Genomic DNA, 19105 nt, shown 5'->3' on the forward strand with positions numbered 1-19105 from the left:
GGCCCTCTTGCTTGCGACTGTGAGCGGACTTGTGGGCCTCGCGGTGGCCCAAAACAGGAAAAAGAACCTGTCGCCCAAATAAAAAAAAAAAAAAAAAAAAAAAAAAAAAAAAAAAAAAAGTTGTCACGTGCAAGTCGCCCCATAGCAAAAGTTTAACTAGTCACGCCATTCATTCACACACGAGCGAATCCATGCATGCATGGTAGCCACGTATCCGAAAATCAAGCACACCTTTTGAAGCAAGCACTTAGGTTTTCTTTTTTCTTTTTTTTTCTTTTTTTCCTATTTAGAGAGTTATTTCCCTTTATTCATTTTTAAAAAATAAACTTAATTAAAAATATAAAATAACTAATCTTCGAATTTAAAAATCTCAAGTATCATTAAAATTTTATATATATATATATATATATAGTTGAGCTAAAATACTATCAGTAGTAAACGAGCCGTTTTACTACCGATTTGTTTTCGATGATAGAACTTTCAAATTGACGTTCAGCTCCGTTGAATATGATCTATAGCACTTGAAGTATTTAGAAATCAAATTTCAAATCTTTTCGACATCATTTGCCTAATGATCAAAGAGTTTCAAAATTTGTAATTTTAATGGTCGATAAGAGGCCGTTTTTCCTCGTTTCTAACGGCGTAAAATTCCAAATCAATCTGATTTTTTTTGTTAGAAATTCGTGTAACTATTTAAAACAAGATCTATAACTTCTTGATCTTTGATTTACAAGACTCCTTCAGTATTTGGTTTTAAACAGAGTATTCATATTTCAGCCATTATCGAAGAGTGCGTGAAATTGATTTCTAGTAGTTTTTAAATGGTTTAGGATATATTTAAGCGAGGCTATCGTCAATTGTGAGGCTACTATCTCTGAATAACAAATTCGGTAGTGAAACGGCTCGTTTATATCCGATATATTCTACGCAACGTATATATAGTATATAATATATATAATATATAAATATATATATATATATATATATATATATATAATCATATATATATTACTAATAAAATTGATATGTTTTGAATTTAATATGGCAGTGAGTCTCTTCTTAAATTCCTTAATCATGTGTGAGTCCGTGGATTCTGATTGGAACAATAGAGGAATTGTTTATATCTCTTAATCAAGTTTCTCATTCTACTTTTTATTCACATTTTCACGTATTTTTTTGTTTGATTTTTTAAGTGTTATTACAATATAAACTACTTAAATAAATGTTGTGTTTGAAACAGATATACACTAATGTTATACTAAAAAAATCGTTTGTCCGATAGCCTTTAGGTTTTTATATTGTATTTTTAATATTTCTTCGTGTTATAAAGACGACGATGACACTTAACAATATCATGCATTTTTTTTTTTTAAAGAAATATCTACGTTTAAGGTAAGTGCAGACCATCTTATGCCTTGCTTTTTTTGTTTCTTTTGTTGAAGATTTTATGGATAAGAACATGCTCTGTTGTGTTTGTACGCTAGAAAATCTTTTAACTTTATTTCCTTATTTAGTACATGACTATTTTTTTCTTTCACATGTCAATATACCCATGTCCTTTTTTCTTTTTTACTTAATGCGATAATAATAATTCTTTTACATGCCTATTTAGTGTATTTTGACATATATATTGATAAATTATAATTTTATAACTTATTCTAAATGTAACGTGACATTGCACTTGTATTTGGCGCCATAATAACGGGTGGAGAGTTTGGATGTTTTTTTTTTCAAAATTATTGTTTATTTTCAAAATTTTATTATAAATATAAATTCTATATATCGGATCAAATTTAACGGATATAGAGAAAAATGAGTCATTTTTTAATGATAAAATATTCCTTTTAATATAGAAATAATGTTGCATATATAATCTTTCAACTTAAAAAATATTCTCATTTATTTTGCTGTTTTTCTTCCTAATATATCCTCATATTGTTCCTCATATTCAAATACTCCTGCAATACACCGTTAAGTTAATTGGATTAAACGTGAGTTAATATTTGACTAGGAGTTTAAAAAAATCAAAATAACTTTTTGCTGTTTGAGATAAAAAAAATTTTGAATTCGAATTCAAATTTGGGATGCGGATGTAGAGCGAATGAAAAGTAAATTGTGATTGAGGTGCTCATTTTCCTTTAAAGGACGAGGAATCAACAGGAAAGAATAAAAAAATTTATAGTATGCCTTATTTCAAAATTGTTTTTGAAGTCTTTCCTATAATGAGAACGCGGTCCAAAAACACTATTAAATTGCGATCTATAAAAAAAAAAAAAAATCTTTTTAAGAGGAGGCGGAAAATAAAAAAAAAAAGGAGTAAGGAGAAGGAACAGTGAAAAGTGAAAAAGAAAAGGAGCTTCGCCCTTTTCTCTTGCCTACGTGCGTCAGCAACAAAGGGAGGGGGGTGTTGCTGGTGAGCACACCTCCCCAATCCGTTACACAGAAAAAAGAAGAAGAAGAGGGTCGGCTTTTATTTTTGTGCGGCGCGCGCGACGACGACGTGACAACGACGACGACGACGACGCAGGCATAATCACGGCGACTTCCCAACGAGACAATGACGATGACACGCGGCGATCATGGCGGACTCCCAAACGAAACAGGAAGTACGCACGCGTACGATAGCGTAAGTGTGAATTTTTTTTGTTGGTTTTATTAGCCCGGACATCTTCGTGATAGGTTCGAAGCCGATCAAATTCTAACATAAATGTCATTTCGGTGTGCGTATGTATTCTTATTCATCAAGCCGTGCGGGCATTTTCGCGATAGGCTCGACATGTCAAAATAATTGAATCGAACGGGAGTTTATTACGTAAGCAGTGCGGCATCTTGTGATAGGCTCGAATGTATAAAAAAATTGTGCGGCATCTTTGCGATAGGCTCGACATGGTGACAAGTGTAAAGGCCGTGCGGCCATTACTTGTGATAGGCTCGACATGGTCGAAAATAGGACCGTGCGGCATCTTCGCGATGTGTCGACATTGGTCGGAAGCGTATAATCGAGCGGCCATCTTCTGATAGGTCTCGACACGGATTAAATCGCGTACTTGAATAAATGTGATACATAATGATATAAAAAATGAACGGGGTTCCCGTTTGAAATTCCGATATCTTCGTTCGATTCGATCGTTATGAATCTCAACGTTGATTATTTGTATATTTTGGACTTAAAAAAAAGAGAATGTGAATAAAAAAGAAAAAGAAAACAGCAAAAAAAAAAGAAAAGAAAAAAGAGAAAAGAAAGAACAAAAAAAAGATCTAAGAGTCTTTTTTTTTTATTCTTCTCAGTGAAAAGAAAAGAAAGAAAAAAATCAAAAAAAAAAAAAAAAAGAAAGAAAGAAGAATCAAAAAAAAAAAAGACAAGAAGAATTTCCTCTCTCTCGGTTTGTACAGAGAGAGAGAGAGACGAGAGAGGAGAGAGAGAGAGGATTTGGCAAGTCAAAAAAAAAAAAAAAAAAGAAAGAAGAATCACCTAAAAAAAAAAAAAAAGAAAAAAAAGAAAAGGAAGACAAAAATAATAATTAAAGAAAGAAAAGCGAATAAAAAAAAAATAAAAAAAATAAAGAAATAAAAGAGTTGGATTTGGACATTTGAAATTGGGATCAATATCACTTATCAGTAAGCGGTTCGAACTCAAATCGAACTAAGGTTCAAAAACTTTAAACCAACAATAAACCGGTTCGACTGAACGGGAATTACAAGTTGGTTCAATTCAAATGAACCACTGCAGGATAAGTAAAGACCGAACCACGAGTTAGTTCAAAATGACTGAACACAGAGGGTTCCAGGCAAGCCGAAAAAGATATGCGGGGTTCACTCAAATAAAAGCATAGAATTCAGAGCAAGCGCAAGTCGAAAAAATACAAAGTTCGGGTTCAGTTAAACAAACCCATAAGGATTCACTTGAAATGAAGGGGTACTGATCCGATTGAAACATGAAGGATTCAACCCTAGACCGATGTGGGTCTGATTCGAACGGTAACGATTAGTAAGGATTAAACTTGAACTAAAGATGATCGTCAAACTGAACACAAACGGCTGCAGAACAAACCGGGATCTGTCTGGACCGAACGTAACAGGATCAATTGAACTAAAAGTGAATCAATCAGAACTGAACCATAACGAATCCGAACCAAACCGGATCCTGGCGGGACCGGAACCGAACGGATTCAACTTAAGCAAAGTGAATACGATCGAATGAACGGAACAATCCCGGGCTGCACCCAAATCATAATGGATTCGACTGGAATTGAGCGAGAGTGTGTCCGATTCCGAACTGAACGATAACCAGATCCTAGTCGAACCAACCTATAAGGATTACTGACCCGAAGTGATCCGACTTGAACCGAACAGAAGAAGTCAACTTAACCGGAGTGGTCCGCTTGAACCTGAATCAGGGGGAGGGATTTGACTCGGAACAAGTGGATCCAATGGCCGGAATGAATCGACCGGAATCCATCTGAATCCATGAAAGGATCCGACTCGAGCGAATATATTCCAATTGATCAGAACCATAAAGGCTCGACTTAACCAAATGAGTCCAATCGAGCGAACAAGATCGACTTGAACCAAAGTAGGATCCGATCCGAATGAACGAATCGGGATCCCATCTGTAACCATGAAGGATCGACTCGGCGAATATATATCCAATTGATCGAAAAATAAAGCTCCAACTCGAACAAAGTGGTCCAATCGAGCGAACAAGATTGACTTGAACCAAAGTGGATCGATCCAAATGGAACCAAACCCGCGGAGCCCATCTGAACCATAAAAGATCGACTCGAGTCCGATATAATCCAAATTGTCAGAACCATAAAGGGGTCCGACTCGAACCAAAGTGGTAGTCCATGTCCAGCGAACAAGATGACTTGAACCAAAGTTGATCGATCCGATTGGAACCATAATCGGATTCATCTGGACAATAAAAGGAGCCAACTCAAACAAAAGGGGGTCGATGGAACCAAACATAAAAGGATCAGTTGAACCAAGTGGGTCGATGGCGAATCATATAAAGGGTCTGACTCGCCAAAGTGGGTCAGATCGGAACCAACCATAAAGGAATCAACTCAATTCCAAGTCTTGATGGTCCGAAGCTAAAGCATAATGGTTCAAGCGAATGACTAAAAAACTTAAGGCTTGGGTTGATCTGTCGAGATTAAAAATGGTTACAAAAGATTCGAGCCAACCAAAACTCCAAAGAGTCCATATAAACAAAACAATAAGGCCACAAAATTAACCCAAATTCCAAAGATCCCAAATAAATTTAAAACAAAGTCCACAAATAAAATTTCAAAACCCAAAGTCTACCAAATAAAATCCCAAAAGCCAAAGTCCATAATTAAAATGCCAAATCCAAAGTCACAAATAAACTGACACCGCAAAGTCGTTAAACTAATACAATCAAATCAAGCATGAACCGCAAAGGTTAAACTAAAAACCAAATTCAACGACCGAAAGTGCTTAAATGAACCCGAATCCAAACGGACCGATAATGTCGCTAATAACCATTAAACGACCCGAAAATGTCTTGCTAAACTAAACCGAATCAAGACGACCGAAATGTTCCGCCTAACTAACCCATATTCAACGACGAAAAGTCGCTAAACTAACCCGAATCCAAACGACGAAATGTCGTAAATAAAACAGATTCAAAACAATCGAATCGCTAAAACTAAACCCGAATCCAAACGACGAAAAATGTCGCTAAAACTAAACCATATTCAAATGACCGAAGAGGAGTTAGTTAACTACCCAAATTTAACACGACCGAATAAAGATCGATTAAACTAAATCAAATTGTCAAACGACGAAAAGTCGTTTTAAACTAAACCCAAGATTAAACGACGAAAAGTATTGAACTAAACGCAAATTCCTTGAACATCGAACAAATCCATACCAAACCCTATGAACCATTCCCAAGTTCATTGAACAAATCCATACACCAAACCCATGAACCATATCCAAGTTCATGAACCAAATCCATACACCAAACCCATGAACCATATCCAAGTTCATGAACCAAATCTATACACCAAACCCATAAATCATATCCAAGTTCATGAACCAAATCCATATGCCAAACCCATAAACCATATCCAAGTTCATGACCCAAATCCAAACGACCGAAAAGTCGTTAAACTAAACCCAAATTCCTTGAGCCATAAACCATATCCAAATTTATGAACCAAATCCATGCACCAAACCAATGAACCATATCCAAGTTCATGAACCAAATCCATACACAAAACCCATGAACCATATCAAAGTTCATGAACCAAATCCATACACCAAACCCATGAACCATATCAAAGTTCATGAGCCAGATCCATATACCAAACCCATGAACCATATCCAAATTCATGAACCATATCCAAATCCATGAACCAAATCTCATGAGCCAATACTCAAATCTCATGAACCAATACCGAAATCTCATCGTGAACTTTTTTTACTCTGGCACATATACCTAGAGTAAAAATTAAATATCGACTACCCCTAATACATATACTTAGGGCTATACCAATCGTCTTGGCACATATAACTAAGGCGAAACATCTCCAAATCGACAGAGTTTTAAGTCATATACTTAGAATTCAGTCAAATGATATTAAGTTTATTCGAACTCTAACATATATACTTAGAGTTCATCCGACTAATCCTAACACATATACTTAGGGTCTAGTCAGTCTTTTGTTCTAGCACATATACCTAGAGTGGAAGTCAAGCCATGCTCGACTAACCCTAACACATATACTTAGGGTCTAGTCAGTCTTTTGCTTTAGCACATATACCTGGAGCGGAAGTCAAACCATGCTCGACTAGTCCTAACCCATATACTTAGGGTCTAGTCAGCCTTTTGCTCTAGCACATATACCTAGAGTGAAATCCTTACCCGATCGAGCTCTAATACATATACTTAGAGTTCAAATCCGACTACCCCTAATACATATACTTAGGGCTTAGTCAGACCTTCATTCTAGCACATATAACTAGAGTGAAACTCGGTTAATCCTGATACATATACTCGGGAATTAGCCACTCTCCACTTTCGGGTAATTCGACCCACCTCAATACATATACTTGAGGTCTGGTCACATCTCCACCTTGGAACATACAACCAAGGTGAATATAATCGGACTCTAAGACATATACTTAGAGCCAATTAGACTCTAATACATGGAGTTTAATATCGACTAGATCTTAACACATATACTTAGGATCTAGTTCGACCGACTTCAATACATATACTTGAGGTCTGATCACATCTCCATCTTGGAACATATAACCAAGGTGGACATAATCGGACTCTAAGACATATACTTAGAGCCAATTAGACTCTAATACATAGAGTCTAATATTGACTAGGTTTTAACACATATACTTAGGACCTAGTCAATCTCAAATCCAATTGAATCCTAATACATATACTTAGGATTCAATTCATGTACAGTGGGGGTATGCCCCTGCTTAAGCCATGTACACGGCAAATCATATCAATAAAATTTTATTTGCCTGTTTTGTCTCTTTTATTATCAGCATTTATATTTGGTCTCTTAATCGAGGGTTCCTTAACATCGAAAGTGTGGGGTAATTAACAGCAGATTCTTGAGTCTATTGGAAGCTATGAACCTATAATCCTGATTTCAAAATGAAACATAAATAAATTTTATCTCTACGATGAATGACCACTCGCCCTAGAAACACCTTACGGCGGGGCCGGTTCGTTCGCGACAGACATGTCCTTAACTTAAGGGCAAATAAGAAATGTTGGTAATGCTAGAACGGTATATTTGAAAAGGCCAAAAATCAAAATACTTTTTGTACTCCTAACTTAAGGGCAAATAAGAAAAGTCGGTGATGGTTGAAGGGTATATTTGAAAGGGCAAAATAGTAATTTTATACAGATAACAGTTATTGCTAACCGTTCATTAACGAAATTTAACTCTAGGTATATTTGAAATAGTTGGAACGTAAAAAGGATATTTTCAATATTAGCCTTCTAAGAGCGGTAAATCAGAAAATCGGAAACTTTTCAGGGGTATTGTCACGCCCTGGATTTCCATATTTTTTCAGGCACGCTAACAGACCCGCCGTGTACATAGAAATTTTCAGTGCATACGAAGCGATAGCTGTACCTGCAACTGAAAAGGAGCTACAACCAAAGTCCAGAGCTACTAAAACTAACACATAAATATAAAACAAAATGGGTTCACTGTACATACACAGGCTACAACACCTCTCGCTCTAGCGAGTACCACAACAACAAAACAGTATGTACATAAAATCCAAAACTATCTCTGACGGGTACACCTCTAGCAAACGACCAGAGCAGGGACGGCTCTAGTTCGTGACTCCCTTGCCTCGGTCAAAATCCACAACAACAGCAACCCCAGACGAAGACTCTACAAAAGGTGTACAACAATTGGGTGTAAGAACTACTACAAAACAGAGTAGTCCTCAGTGGGTATCGTCACCGACCTGAACGGCCCACCCACTAAGTCTACAGTAATGATATGCACATGATAGTAAGGAAAGCTGAAAAAACTCTACAGCTATATGCCTCCCACTAAGTCTACAGTAATGATATGCACATGATAGTAAGGAAAGTTGGAAAAACTCTACAGCTATATGCCTCTATACTATCACTACCAAAACCAACTAACTGTAAACATAAATATGCATCACTAGCTATCACTGACCCAATCTCACACGAGCTGCCCAAGCGGATCCACCCTGCCTATAACCAAGCTACACAGTACACTATCTATGGGGATGGCCGTTCAAGAAAAAGGTCCAAACAGGATGGCTACGACATCAACGCAAGTCAAAGCCTCACTTCGGAGCGGCACTTATGGGCGCGACCTAACCGAGTATGCAAGCGCGTCTCTACCGAACTCAATCAGGCTCTCACAAGCTGTAGTCAGTGCAAATGGGTCTAACTGGTCTAACAACCAAAACTCATGTGCCCTTGGCACAATCTGATGCAAATCTAGGTCCACCGTCAACCACGACGGCACTCGACAGTACGGAACAGTTTACACACTACTGTAAAACGAGCTCAGCCCGTCAACACGAGCATAAACTCATCCTACACTAATCTGAATATCCAGCACGCACTAACAGCGGGGATACAAAAGTATAACAGCTCTTGAAGCTAAATTTGGTAACTTTTCAGAAAATGACAGTGTAGGTTTAACGAGTTTTCTCCTAAGTCAAATCTCAGTTCAACATATATAATTTCATCTAAAATCACTAGCTTATGCTCCAAATTCAGATTTTATAAAAGAAAACATGCAAATCGATGAATTCGAACTACTAACAGGATGAACAAAGCCAATAATACATATTGACAATTTTTGGATTTAGAAGGAAATCCGACGATTTCGGTAAACATTAACCCACCTCGAGCGCTCGTCCAACGTCGGCAAGAAGTCGACAGGAGGAATTAATCCCGCACGCTCGCTCGACCTCCAACGGCTTAACTGAGACACCCACGCGCACGAACGGTCCTCCGGAGCAAATATCAAATTCGAACGAGCTAAATCCGCGACTTCCCAACGAACAACGTACACCAGCTACAGAGAGAGAGAGGAAAAGAAGAAGTATCATGCTCTCTAAAAAACTCCCTACGTGTATATATATATATATATATATATATATATATATATATGCTGGTTAGGTTGGGATGAACGACACATTAAAAGGACCAAAATATCCCTTACCAACTTACTTTTCCACCTGGAGTACTGGTACTTAGCTTGAATACCGGTACTCAGCCCTCAATACGCAGTCTCGTGCGCTGGGTACCGGTACCAGCCCGATGTAGTACCGATACCCGAACTCGATACCGGTACTGCACAACAGGTATCGGTGCTCAGCATCAGACATGTGCAAACCCGAGAGCATCCAGTTCTGCAATCTCATTGGAATATCGATACTCTTCCCCAAATACTGGTACTCAACACTGAAATTCTACACTTTGCAGATTTCAGTGTCAGAACTCCACTCTCGCATCGCGCTGAGTCCATTTTGCGTCCATTTCACGCTAAAACGACTCCGACATGTCTCGACACCCACCAGATGTGCCGACAAGCTACAGATGTTGAAGTCTCTCAGACTGCTAACACCAGGGACACTACAGGTATATAGGCAATTGCCCCTTAAATGTAATATATTAATTTTATTGGAAACACTGAAACCATCCTAATATGGTTTTACAGAAAAACAAATCTCTCTCCTAGTGAGACTATTTTTTCCCTATAATAATTCGATTTCCTATAATAATTCGATTTTCTTATTGCTTCCTTTTTTATTGAATTCCGCTTTTATTTTATTTTATTTTATTTTATTTTTATTTTGGCAAAAATATACAGAATATATTCGAACAACTGATCATTTTGAATTGACTGTTCAATCTTTCAAAATTTTGATTTTAGTACCTAACATTTCTATTTGTTTGATCTGTGTTAGTCAAAGACACACTAACTTCAAAATTTGAATGCGTCTTCTATCAATATAAGTTTAGTTAGTATATTTCATACAACTCTCGCAACTATAAATTTATTGAACTAATTAACCTTAATTTTAGAGTCAAAATATCGTTGACTGATTCAAATCAACCAAATTAAAAACTAGCTAGTAAAATTAAAACTTTCAAAGATTGAATAGTCAACTCAAAATAGTCTATATTTCAGGTAAGCTTTATACATTTTTGTTTTTTATTTTTTTTTATTATGTACCCAATCTCTCACTTTGCTCTTTCTTTTGAAGTATGCTCTCCTATTTTTTAAGAGAAAAATAGTATGTTATCTATTTTGTTTTTTTTAAATATAAAATAATTAGGCTTTAAATTTGGTATCTTACTATCAACTATTAAGTGCCCACTGTGCTTAGGCTTGATTGGGCTCCAAAATAACTAGATGTTTCTATAAACAAAGGGAAAAAGAAAATACAAAAACTCCCCCCAAAAAAAACTAGAAGTTCCTATAAATGTGAATAAAAAAAAACAACTAAAATTTTCTATAAAAACAAAAAAGAAAATAAAAAGCTCCTAAAAAACTAAAAGTTTCTATACAAGTAAAAGAAATAAAAAATAAACATCGTCCGCGGGAATCAACCTATGACCATGCAAAAAACCTAAGATATAGTTTGATTCACAAATAAATTATTCTTAGTTATTCGTGATATAGATACCACTTTTAGAATAAGTAGAAAATAGAATTAATTTTATATTTGGATGAAATTTGGATTGTTCTTGAAAATATAAAAATTAAATAGTGTTTGCATAAATTGATAGAAATAGTAGGAAGGGGAGCAAATATAATTTTAAAATAATAATAGTAATAATACTATTTGCCTAATTAATAGACATCAAAATATTAATTAAATAATTTTAAAAAATTAATTAATTAATTAATAATGAATGCCGTTAGATAACCATAAATATTAATTAATAAGGATTAACTAAACAAATAATTTGATACCTAAATATATTAATAAATAAATTAATTAGTTAATTAGTCAAAATATTAATTTACAACCCATTTAAATATTATTTATTATNCTCGATACTTTAACGAGCCAGCTCGTATTCGGCTCGTTTAATAAACGAGCCGAACATGAGCCGACCCCAGCTCGCTCGTGTTCAGCTCGTTTACACCCCTACTTGTACCGTTAGGATGATGTGGACCCCCAAGGCCAGGTTGAGTGAGTTATTGGTTAAATAGTATAATCAAACGGTTAAAAATAATAAAATTGTTAAATCTATTGACAAAAAATTCAATAGCACCAAGCATTTGGTGCTATCAGTAATATTCCGGCTGACTCCTTATATAAAATAAATGACAAAAAACTCAATAACACCAAGCCAATAGTATTCCAGCCGGCTCCTAATGTAAATTAAATTATCAATTATATATCAAGTTAATAAATGTATAATGAAAAACCCTAATCAATTATATATCAGTTAATAAATGCATAACCAATAAAAAACCCTAAATGGTTTTAAAGCAAAATCGCCGTCCGTGGGAATCGAACCCACGACCACGCGGTTAAAAGCCGCGCGCTCTACCAGCTGAGCTAGGACGGCTAATTAATAAAAGAAAAATAAATATTTATATATAATTTAAAATATATATTCATTTAAATCACAATTTCACTCGCACGATGTATATCCCCTAAAGTTTAAATTATCATATTTATCCTTCCATAAAATCTGAGTTATATAAATACACCCCTTGTGTTTGTTGACATTAGTTTTTTTGTTAAGTGAGCGAATTACACATTTGTCCGTGGCATTTGTTGATATTATTAGTTTTTAACGATAAGTACGAGAATTACGAATTTGTTCCTCCCAAAAGATCCACAGGTTAGGATTATGCAAATGTACCCTCCCAAAAAGTCTCAACAGTCATTGTCTAATTATGTTAACTCTAATACTTATTAGCCACTAATTATTTTACTTTTAGTATTAAAAGTTAGTTAAAAATATTAATACGATATTTTTATAATGTGTTTATATTAAAAAAAATAGACAAATTACAGAAAACTTTCTTATAAATACTTTTTTTTATTTATCCTTAATAAATTTTAAAAACCTATATTTTTACCTATTTAATATTTCAAATTGTTGTATTTAGCCCCCTCCGTCAAGGTTCCATCACAATTTCTTATATTTCTTATAATTATACTGAAAATGCCTTCAAAATGACAAGAATATATTAAAAAAATATTTTCTTAAGGGCAATTTGGTCATTTGCCCTCTCCGTTAACTCCGTATCATCTTGAAATATTTTTGAAATTTTAAGAGGGCAAAATGTCGATTTTTGAAAGTCAGAAAGAAAAAGTAAAAAAATTAAATATTANATGGATGTTTCTTTAATTTGGCCAAAAAAAATATAAATCAGCAAAATATTTTTCTATAAATAGATATTACAATAAATAAAAATATTTTGCAATATTTTACTTATAGACTAATATGAAGGCTTTCATAAAGTATTATAAAGTTGATAAATTTGCTAAATTTGTTTTTTTCTAAATTTTTAAAAAAATCTTATTTTAGCATGCAGAGAAAGGGGATTTTGAAAAAAGAAAAGAAAAGAAAAGTAATAAAGGAGAAAACCCAAGGTGCTCGGTGCACAGGAGCTAATGCCCTGCTTAGTCCTCTTTATAAAAATATTCCCAACATTATCTTTTTTTTTTCAAAATATTTTATAATCTAACCTTATTAATTTATACTATTTAGCTAAATAAAATTTATAAGAAGTTTTCTTTCTCTCTCCGCTCTCCTCTTCTCTTCCCTGCCTTCTCACCATTGCCATCCACCAACCACCATCGCTGCCCTTATGATGCGGCCAATTTAGCGTTAGAGTTCTTAAAAAAGCACGGCTCAATGAAGTTGAGCTGAAAATTTCATTGAGTTTGATAATTTTTACATTAGTATGGAAAATCTTTAAATGATTAATTTTTTGTTCGAGTGTCCGATTCTAGTGCGCAACATCAATTTGAAAAACACTTTTTGAGATCTACGCATGAAACGAAAAAGCCGTATTTAGTCAAATTTGAGATCTAAATTCAATTGTTTCGGCCTCCATTTTACATTTTTAGGTTATTTTTGAAAAGTTTGTATTTTTTTATTTTAAGTCCGATTATTTGGCTATTGCTGATTGGATTAGATTTGAAGATATATTAAAATTTATGATCTTCATTTATAGTGGGATTCGGATATGGACCCTATATATAAGCACGGTGTCTGGCTAATGTAATTAGTTTTTAGAATTGATTAATAATATTTTTCGTCTTTGACAAAAAATTGGTGCTTCGTGTATTCCTCTCTTTTCGTGTTTGTGCTTGTTCTCTCGCAACGCGGCTTAGGCTTGTCACCTTTACCCTGCCACCCTTCACCCCTCTCTCCTTCCCCTTCCCTCTGTCTTGCTCTTCGTCACTGCTTTGCAGTGTTGCTATTGCCCCACAGCTGGAGAAGGAAAGCAAACATAGAGAGGGGGAGGGGGATGGCAGGGTGGAGGGCAGCGCGGTGGGCGGTGGACGGCATCGGCAAAGAGGCAGAGGAAGAAAGAATGAAAGAGAGAGAGAGAGAGAGAGAGAGAGAGAGAGAGCTCCTCTCTTCTAATTAGAAATAAAAAATTATTTTTTATAAATTTTATTTGGCTAATTAGTATAAATAAGATTAGAATAAGACATATTTCGAAAAAGATTATATTCAAAATATTTTTATGAAAGAGAGCTAGGTAAGGCTTCAGCACCTCGGCGATGGTTGACTCTTCCTTGTATTTTGCTTTCTCATAAGCTCCGTTTTCCTGTTATCATCTCTTCCATCATCATGATCATTATCATCATCATCTCCTCCACCTCCACAACAGTGGCCTCCACCCTTATGGAGGCAGCAGCGAGGTGAAGAAGGGAAGAGCAACAATGACAGCGGCAAACAATAGAGAGATGTTATGGTTCTACTGTATCGATAGGAATAAATGATAATTTTGAAAAGACCAAACATTCATAAAGGAGGGAGCAATGGTTCCTTCTATAGACAGTCTTATAATGGTCCAATCTTATGTCACACACTTGTTGGAGTTTCCTAGATTAGATGGAGATGATCCGAGATGATGGGTCTATAGAAGAAACCTTTAATATGCTAGATCAAGTTTAACGGATCACTTCAAAAGTTTCATCATAAAAAATGGCTTTGAAGTATGGAAGCCTCCATGTTCCTAGGAGCATAACTGTCACGTTCGGAGGCTCGAGCAGAAGCCTATCTAGACACATGTCCTAAGGCTCAAGCAGAAGCCTATCTAGACACATGCATAGACCCGTCGTGTGCACAAGGCCACCCTAGTATGCGCAAAGAGTCTACAATTAACTAACTGCATCCACCAAGATATAGTATACACATCCTATAATATAGACACTACAACAGAATTATGTGTTAGAGACATATTTTTGTGACACTTTTGTGTAAATGTCCAACCCCACCCCAGCTACTAAGGCCTAAATATAAAGCCCAATTCAATAAAAAATAAAAAAATTACTCTACTTAACCAACCCCACCCCAGCTCGGCTTGATTACAAATAGAAAATGAAAGAAACAAAGAAAAATTGATCACCATCTCCCCTTCTCCTCTTTTGCCACCACAACCGATGAGATAGGGTTCCGGTTGCTGGAGTTCGACCGCGAGGATCTCGCAGAGACCGTAGAAGGCTACGATCGTCAAGTGCCCCTTCGTCACAGGTCATTGGAGGAGTGGGTGCGAAACATCAAGGCGGCCCTACATATAGCGACCCCACATATAGCAACACTTTTAAAAAGTGTTGGTAATATAGCCAGCAATACTTTTTTTGACCTGTACCGACACTTAAAAGTGTTAGTTTGAGACAGTACATAAACGACAAACATATTTACAACTATTCAATTTTAAATTTCTTCCTCTACGGCAAAAACGTTTTCAGTTCGATTTTGATTAAAACTACATATAAGCCTTCGACGTCGCTGGATGTTCGTTCACGACTTCAAGGCAACCTCCAAGGGCTAAGCTGGCTACTTCCGCACGTATGAGCACGCAACTTGTGCACATGCCAGTGTGCAGAAGGATATTTCCACAATCGACGTCACGGCATAGTTTTTTGTTTTTTATTTTTTTCGCATTTAGCTCTTTGATTTTTTTTGGCCAATTTGCAAAAAAAATCCACTAGTTTTGAACTTTTGCCAAAGCAGACCATTTTTTTGGATTTTGCAGATTCGGACCGGATTTTTAGTAAACTGACCAAAATATCCTTGTTTCCTTTTTTCCCTCCCTTTTTTTTTCCTCTCGTTCTTTATCTTCTTTCTCTCCCAAGAGGACGGCGGAGGTGAAGGGGGCCCGCCTTGCCTCTGTTCGGCACATCCTCACTGGTGCATCCCCCTCCCCCCGCCTTCCTCGCCTCCGACCACGCCGAGGTCGCGCCGCGTTCCTCTTTTTTTTTTTCTTCTCCAACTCTCCTCCATCATCTCTCTAGTTCTTTAAGACAGTAAAGAGGGTAACGCCGTGTCCTCTTCCTCTCATTTTTTTTTCTCTCGTTCATTTTTTTTTCTTCGAACCTCCTCCACCGTCTCCGCTCGCACCCTCTTCCTCTCTTTTTTTTTCTCTTCACCCTTGCCCACACACTCCCCCCGGCCTTCCTCACCTCCAACCATGCCAATGCTGCGCCGCGACCTTTTTTTTTTCCTCTCCGACCCTCCTCCATCGCCTCTCCGGTTCTTTATGACAATAAAGAGGGTAACGTCGCGTCCTCTTCCTCTCCTTTTTTTCTCTCGTTCTTTTTTTTTTTCTCTTCGACCCCCTCCATCGCCTCCGCGACCCTCTACGACAGTAACGAAGACAATGTTCACGTCCTCTTACACCGCCTTCGTCGGCGCAGACATCGACACCGGCGCCGGAGAAGGAGGACTCGGAGCAAGCGCGGGTGAGAGTGGAGCCAAGAAAAAAAAAATAAAAAATAAATAAAATAAATGGAATAAAATATAAAAAAATATTTTTTATATAAGAAAATAAAAAATCAGAGAGAAAAGAAGAAGGTGATGAAGATGCACTATTTTAGAGAAATATTGTACTGTTTTAAAGAAAATTTGCACTTTTTAAACAAAACTTGTACTCTTTGAACGAAACTTGCACTATTTAGGCAAAAATTATATTGTTTCTCCTCATCCATATAAAAACAAAGAAAAAGGAGGAGAAGGAAGAGAAGAAATAGTGTAATTTTCATTCAAATAGTGCAACTTTCGTTCAAAGAATACAACTTTTATTCAGAAAAGTTTAATTTTTTTTTTATCTCAAATAGTGTAAGTTTTCTTTAAAACAGTACTACGTTTCTCTGAAATAGTATAACTTTATCATCATCTTCTTTTTTCTCTGATGTTTTACTTTTTTTGTAATTTTTTTTACCCTCTCTAACCCTCATTGCCTCCTCCATTGCCTTCGCGACCCTCTTGCCATCGCCTTCTCCGCCGCCTCTACGGCCCTCATCGCCTCCTCCGCGGCCCTCGGCCCTCTCCGACCCTCAAATTATGCAAACTAGTATAAAACCCGCGCTTCGCTGCGGAGAAATAAAATTTTAATTAATTAATATTTATTATTTAAATTTTAAAATTTGAAAGGTAAATTTAAAAACATAATACATTCAAAAAAATCATTACCTTCTCAATAAAATTAAAAACATAATACATTTGAAAAAATCGTTAACTTCTCAATATCAAAATATTTATCAACTCAATATTAAAAATTACTTAAAATTTAAAATTTATTTTAGCAATTTAAAACATAATATATCAAAAAAAATCGTTAACTTCTCAATATCAAAATATTTATCAACTCAATATTAAAAATTACTTAAAATTTAAAATTTATTTTAGCAAAATTAAAAATGTAATACATAAAAAAAAATCGTTAACTATATCAAAATATTTGCCAACTCAATATCAAGAATTTATGTTTCAAATAAAATAATTATAAAAAATTGAAAAAAATTCAACTCATTTGACCCTTCATTAGCTCTCTCCACCCGCGTGCCGGCCCTCCCCTCGGCGACGGACATCTCCGCCCTCGACGCCCCCACGGCCCTCGCCGCGGTCTCCGTGGCTGCTGCTGCCGCCGCTGCGCTCTCCCTTTCCGACCCCGGGCGACGGCGTTAGCGCAAGCCATTGCCGCCGCTTACGCTAATGAATGATAGGGACAGAGAGAAGGGGGGGGGGCTAAGATAGAGAGGAGAAGGGAAGAGAGAGAGAGAGTAGGGAAGAGAAGGAGAGAGAGAGAAAGAGGGAGCGAGTTGGATGAGGAAAAAAAGAGAGGATTTTCTTGAGAAGGAACCAAGGAGCTGTCTTGGAAAATTCCAAGAATATATTGGGAATATTTTGGTCCAAGCTGGTCCAACCTTGGGAAGGAGCCAAGAAGTTAAAGAAAAAAGGTGCAAGACGTGAAAGCACGAAAAATTACCACATATGCCTTAAGAAACTGTCAAATTATGTATTTGTAAGGACTAGTGGATTTTTTTATAGAATTTTTTTTTTATTGTCGATGTGAGAGTACCAAATTGGACAGAAAATGACCAATTGTGACATTTAACTTGAAAACAATTTTTTTAACTTAATAATTTGAAAAATTAAAAGGATTATCTTGGCTCAGTAAATGAGTGCATATACATTTGATTGATAAAGAGTGCCATCAAATATTTAAAATTAGATAGCATATTCGACTTTCAAATTATTTTTTTAGATAATATTAATCACTTCATGGCTAAAATGTATTATCCTAATAAATTATATATAGCAAGAATTTTAAAGAATCGAAATGTAAACTCCTTACTTACAATCATATTAGAAAATTCTTATACACAGATGACTCATTTTGACATCCAAACAGAATTAATCTTATTGGATTCTTGAACGCGGGCACCACATGCTCAACTTTTTTTTTTTTTTTTGAAAAAAAAGATAGCATGTTACTCGTGTTGGAAGGATGAATTAGGCTACAAGGGTGACACAACAGGAGGCCTCAACTCTCAAGCAAGACGGACGTGAAAAAAAAATGTATAAAATCTTGTTGACAGTAGACTGATAGTACTGTTTTGCTAAAAAAAATTATATCCACATATTTGTTAACTATAGGAATGTTAAATGGTCGGATTTGGAGCGAATTTTTAAAAATCCGAACCTAAACCCGACTCCAAACCCGAAAACTGAATTCGAACCCGAGCCCGACGGATTTTAAAAATCCATATTCAAACTTGAAACTGAACTCGAAAATCCGAACCCTAAACAATTATTTCTCTTTTTAATATTTCCAAATATATTACATTAAATCTAAATTTTTAAAATAAAAATTCAAATATAACATCAAATTTTTATATACATATTATATATAATGTAAAATAAATTCAGGTTTGGGCCAGGTTCGGATTCGGATCAGATACAGTCAAAATCCATATCCGAATCCATATCCGTCCGATTTTTGTTTATCCAAAACCATATCCGTTTGCATATGATAAATTCGCTTCGTTCAGATTCGGATTCAGATAAATTTCGAATATCTATATCCACCCTTAGTTAACCGTTTAATTT

General features: G+C 35.8%; 1 non-coding gene across 1 annotated transcript; it reads right to left on the minus strand.

Moving 5' to 3' along the window:
* Positions 1-12015: 12015 nt before the first annotated feature.
* TRNAK-UUU lies at positions 12016-12088 on the minus strand. Its single transcript has one exon. It is a non-coding gene; the product is annotated as a tRNA-Lys (tRNA).
* Between the last annotated feature and the right edge of the window lie 7017 nt (positions 12089-19105).

Source organism: Ananas comosus, unplaced genomic scaffold, assembly GCF_001540865.1.
Source record: "Ananas comosus cultivar F153 unplaced genomic scaffold, ASM154086v1, whole genome shotgun sequence".
Lineage (NCBI taxonomy): Eukaryota > Viridiplantae > Streptophyta > Magnoliopsida > Poales > Bromeliaceae > Ananas > Ananas comosus.